This window comes from Dipteris shenzhenensis, chromosome 15, assembly GCF_047967505.1.
Source record: "Dipteris shenzhenensis isolate YYH24624 ecotype China chromosome 15, Dip_SZ_1.0, whole genome shotgun sequence".
Classification (NCBI taxonomy): domain Eukaryota; kingdom Viridiplantae; phylum Streptophyta; class Polypodiopsida; order Gleicheniales; family Dipteridaceae; genus Dipteris; species Dipteris shenzhenensis.
Window position 1 is genome coordinate 43564578 of NC_141610.1, and position 5975 is coordinate 43570552.

The following is a 5975-nucleotide window of genomic DNA, read 5'->3' on the forward strand; positions in this document are numbered from 1 at the left end:
AACAACACCATGGATCTTTGCCACATTCATAGAAGGCCTTGCCACTTTTTTGCTTCCATGAAAACCCTTGATAATATTCAATAATGTAGTACTAAAATCTCTATGGCAGAATTCATGCATGACTATACTACTATATCCAATGCCAAAACATAATATTAAAGCTCTCTTTGTTGCATCCATGCAAAACTTTGTTGTATCTCATACTAAAACATAGTATTTAGATTTGTGGTGCCACTTCCATGTAGAGTCGTATTGTAACTGATGTAGAAGCCAATGTCCAAAACCACTTTGTTGCATTCTTGTAGGACCTTGCTGTAACAAATCCCATGCAAAGATTTGGTCTAGAGGGGGCTGGAAAGGGGGGGGGGTGACAGAGAAGAGTTAAAGGCTAAGCGGTTGAGGAAATCATGGAAGTAACCGTGAAACTATTGCAAATCATCCACTTGTGTGATTGAAGGTATTGCAAAATGATAATTTAATAAGGACATCCATCAAGCTAGATCTAACTTAACACAAAATAAAAATGCATCTTTTTTCTTAGATAGGACTATAAAAAAGAAGAGAAAGAAGAGGGACATACCAAGTATCCTGAAAGCCCCTTTACAAATCTATTGCATACATTCCAATCATTCCCATCCAAAGTATATTTATTGCTATTACATTCATAGGTGAGGTTTGCCAATGCAATGATGCTCTCAATATCTATCATGTCAAGGTCTGTAAGGTCATATGTGAAGCATCTTGAGCCTTTTGCCTTTTGATACCAGCCAAGTTGGACATCTACTCTAGAAGGTCTATTTGAGAGGTTGAACCCTCTCTTATAATCCACATATCCCCCACCAACCTTTCTCCTCATTTTTTGAACTCGTCCAAGACACCATGTAGCTTGTTTTTTCTTTCTTTGCAAGGAGCTTGGATTGCATTTCCTTTTTCTTTTTCTTGTTTTGTCTTCTTCTTGAAAGTATATAGCACAACGTGAACCTATTCCAAATAGGTTCTCATTTGATGTAGCAAGAGGTATCTCTTCCTTACAGCAATATACTCCTTGTCGAACACTTGTAAGTTTATCTTTAGAGAGTGTGGGATTTCCATTAAGTTGGCTTACCAATGTAGACTTGAATAGAGTCTTACCATCAATGCTAACAATTGGGTTCACTGCTTCTTGCTCATCTAGGAGAGAATCTACCAGATGTCTAATTTCACTTATGGAGGCATCATTGTCATTTTCCTCTATATTTGACACATGATCTGCTTGTTGGTCTTCTTCTTCGAAATCAAACTCTTGTGCATATGCGTTTGAAAATCCAGCTGACCAAGGTTGTAGCCACCACTTCAAGTCCTCACCCTTTGGCTTCATATGCAAACGTTCACACATTTCATGATCACTTTTCAGCCCTTTCTTCAAAGCTTCAATGATTTTATCACACCAATTGAGACACAATTATAGTCTCCTAGATTAGCTTCTGGAATGTTCTCTTTGAGATTCAATTCCCTCCAGACATGTTCTTGCTTCTGATGTGCTCTTGTAAATAAGGGACTACCCTCTTTACATTCAAAGTGTGCAAGCCTATTCAAACTACCAGCACTATATGTAGCATGTCCATCAAGTCATAAGCACGTTCATGTCCCACCATGCTTCCAATCTTACTAAAGAAGATTTCAACTACATCTGATCCTGTAAGATGTAAAGGGCACCTAAGGCTTGGACAAAATTCTCTAAAGTACTTTATTAATAAGACCACAAAATGACATGATATTTGTACATCTAAGAAAGCCTCCTTAGTTATGAAGTTTCTGTTCAATGTATAGTGTGTATGATGAACAATCCAACAAATTTGGAAGAAAAAGGAAACTTTGCCTACAAGATGGACTCGGTCCACAAGGCTTAAGCGCGGAGACAAAAAGATGTCAATGTAGTCTCCGGCAATTTCAAGATAAGCTTGTGTTCCCAACATGCTCCTCTCTTGTCTATGCATTCCATTGTTTGCTCGGGGGTGTCACTCATCATATGTAACCCTATCACGTGAGTTCAACAGAAGGATATTTTTTATTTCTACAATTTACATAAATAAATATACATAAGGGATTATTTAAAATAGTTTTGGAAAAAATTTACAGATTTGTATAGAAAAGGGGTACATTTTATTAATGAAAAAATTACAGATATGGGATTTTAAAAATAGGCCTTGAACGCACGTGATATAGAAGGTTTATACATAGTGAACCCCCCGAGATTGTTTGCCACTTCTCCCAAACACCATTGCACTTGTCTACCACATATCCTTTGAGCTTCAGCCCAATTTTGGCAGTCATCTTGTCTAATATCTCCCTCTCGTAGCATATGCTTGTTGATGGCAAAAGCATCATACACAATAATAACATGATTTAAGGTGGTCCAAACATTGCCAATAGCCAATTGATGCTTAGGCTTATCAAGAACATTGACTAATTTTTTTCCATTATGTACAAAGTCTTGATCATGTAGCCCACAAACTTCATTTTCTAAAGCTTTTGCTCAGAGTGGCCATCCATCCCATTTGATCCTAAATCTACTATCTTTTTTGTCTACATAGTCAGACATCATTAATGTCCTTCGTCAACTATCACCATCATATGCATGCCCAATAATTGGACCAATCGTGGGATTCAGCTTCTCATGATCATTCCATAAGTTGCCAATGGAATCTTATTGCTTGCAAACAAATCTTGCATCAAATTCACTACAAGTGCAATGAAGTGCAACAACCAAGCATGGGAGGGCATCATGCAATGGGTTAGAAAGGAAAACTCTTGCATGTCCACCAATGACACAAATTTGAAAGGCATCAATAATATTCTCATATCCTTTTTGTCCTTCTCCCACTTTGATCATGCATGGTCATACACTCATGATCATCTGATTTATATCCATCAAAACCCACAAGCATGTCATCTTTTAGATTCCACCTACAAGTAGTAATGAGCATGAGTTAGTAAGTTCATTTCCAATTTTTGTTCAATTTAAAAGAAAATTTTAGATTAAGAAAATTACTATCATAAAAAAGAGCATGATATGATTACCTTATTCTCTTCTTTAAGGTAGTTTCATCTTCCACTAAGATGAAGGGAATCTTTGACATGATCCCATGCTTTTCTTTCTCCTTTGTATAAATTTCAGCAAGTGCATCAAAGATATACTCATGTATTTCTGGTACAAAGTGGGTTGCAAGACTTTGCCCTCGTTTTGTTGTTGATAAAAAAGGTCCATTGAGATTGGAACTCAAGAAGTCATGTAACCTTGGGACTCCCACATTTTTGCCACCTCAAATATTGCCTTTGTATTCTCACTATATCTTTGTCCTGATCTTGACTTATTTATGTTTGTAGCAACATCTTGTAGAAAGTCCCATAAGACAGCTTTACCACAAAATTTATCCAACCTATGGGCTTCAATTATGTTATTGCAAAATCTTTTTACATCCTTGCATAGAGAGATCTCTTGCGCACCTTTTAGCAAAAAGAGTTGCATTCCTGAGTTCACTTTTTGTAAGATAATCTAGTCTTCTTCCACAACCAGTACCCCTATGTCCTCTCTTGTTCTCAACCTTCTCTTCTCTATACAATCTCATTCTAAAGTCAGCAAGTTTAGCTATTCCCTTGTAATGGTGGCATGTGAAGCCTTCAAACATTTCCCATCTTGTGAAATTTGCATGCAACTTATGTGACGAAAGCATCCCTCCACATAAATTTCATTACTACCATCATGTAATGTCGCCTTAACATGACACTCTATAAACCAATGCTTTCCACCACATTGATCATCTAAGCTGAAAGGATTTATCTTAATATATTTGTTGCCTACTTTGACCTCATGGCTCCAAAGACCCCAACACAACAAACTAAAATTTAAAAAAGATCTTTCATTCTCTCTAGTATTACTTGAATCAGGAGATCGAGCACTCATACTTGGGCTGAAGTCTTGATTTTGTTGAGACCAAAAGGTGCTAAGAGATCTTTGCTTTGGATCATGCTCCTTATCCTTTTGGGATGCCCTCACAAGCCTATGATTGATACCTTTAAACTTTCTTCTTTTTTCATGAGTGACTTGATGTGAGAGTTTGACTTTGTGTGTTCACTAAGAACCATGTACAAATCAGATCTTGGAGGACACAAATGTAGCCACACATCACCATATTTACATTACACCTTCACCAAGCTTTTGCCCTTAAAATCATGTATTGTAGCCTCAATCTCCTCAAAATCCCAACCTATTAATACAATATGAGATGAGTACGAGACTTAGTGTAAGAACATGAAAATAAATACTTGAGCAATAAAGGAACAAAAGATACCTTCATTTGTCATCATAAAAGAATGCAACTTCTCTATTGCGTCCTCTATCTCTCATTTGTCATCCCTTGCTGGTTGATGCACTAATTTGGACATATCTTCTTTCTGTAGTCCTAAAAAAACCATACACTTGAGCTCATGCTTTTTACTCTCTAAGATGTGAAATCTCATGAAGTTAGAGAAGAAATTGTAAGCTTCATGCTTGCCTTCAATCAAGCCTTTACCGTAAAGTTCATTACACTCATGACACCTAATCCGTACATGAGGTACACCATTGAAGTCCTTAGAATGCAACTCAAACCTATCATCTCTTGACACTACCAATTCCTTCAGCTTTGATCTAACTCTGTCTCATTCCCATTGCCAAAGTTCAAGAATATTGGAGCCCAATAACTTACTAGAGAGCTTTAAAGACATGTTCACTTGAGCTTCAAGATTTGCTTCACTAGTTGGTTGAGTGCAATGTCTCTTACATGGAGGAAGAGCTTCTTCCATGCTACATGAACTCCTCTCCTCTAGAGTAGCAACAATAACTCAAACAAGAATAGGGTGTCTTATTTGCATGCCCCACTCTCTTTGTGCTTCTCATCTATGATCACTAGCATTTCCCTTGTACTTCTTGTTGCCAGCATACCACATGTGTTGCAAGAAACCAAGACAGCCTATTAGACGGACTCGATAAATAGACCCATATGTTCCAGATCCAATCTTTTTGCCTAGAAGGATCTCTTTCTCAATGATAAATGTCTAGCTCATTGTTGTAGCTTTTGAATGTCATCTCTAAGAACCCTTCCTTTCATTACTACTGTGCCTCTTACCTTTTCTTAGCTCGCTCCTCTGCCATCCCAAACTTTAAGCCTGACTTCTTTTCCCAGCTTTCAATTCTAAGGTTCTTCTTATCAGACTGTAGGACCTTACTTTTATGCATAGCCCATAATGCATCCCATCATTCCATCTGTGATGCACTAACATCATTGGCAAATCCCGGTCTTGTAGCACACATTTGCTTGAATCGTGTGTGAGCATCACCAATTTGGGATTCAATCCAAAGCAATGCATCATAATCCCAATTCACAATGTTGGCAAGCTCATCGATTTTGACATCTTGTTCTAGCATCCTCTTTGTGTCATGTAAGACCTTCATCTTAAAATTACTCAACCTATCAGTGCTCTCTATTATGGTCTCCATCTGTCTCTCATGCAAGCTATTTATTTGCTCTAGCATTTGCTCTCTAAGTGCTTGTTTAACTTGCTTGCGTTGTTTCACCGTTAATGCACGCTTGTGCTTATTGCTAGTGGAACCCTCCATTTCACAAAAAATTGTGTGAAAGTTTGTAAATCCAAATATTATATATGCATATGCAAAATCCACATGTTAATACAACTTGCTCACAACATATTATGTATGGTACAGAATTCTAGCCTCAAAAGTGGTCCCATCTAGCTTTTCTTAGGCTCTTCTTATCAGATCATAGGATCTTACAAAATTCATGCAAAAAAGAGAGTAAAAAATCGAACCTTATCACAGGACCTTATCGTGGAGTTTAAATAAATTTTTATCAATGGTTGTGACTATGTGCATGCATTAAGTGGACTTTAAATCGAACATCGATGCTTCTTATGTAGGAAAAAAACCCCATTACCTC

The 5975-nt window shown here is 37.3% G+C and overlaps 2 pseudogenes; both read right to left on the reverse strand.

The window, feature by feature from the left end:
• Positions 1-1663: 1663 nt before the first annotated feature.
• Positions 1664-2878, reverse strand: LOC147893851 (uncharacterized; annotated as a pseudogene).
• A 657-nt stretch (positions 2879-3535) lies between these two features.
• On the reverse strand, positions 3536-4746 carry LOC147893852 (uncharacterized; annotated as a pseudogene).
• Between the last annotated feature and the right edge of the window lie 1229 nt (positions 4747-5975).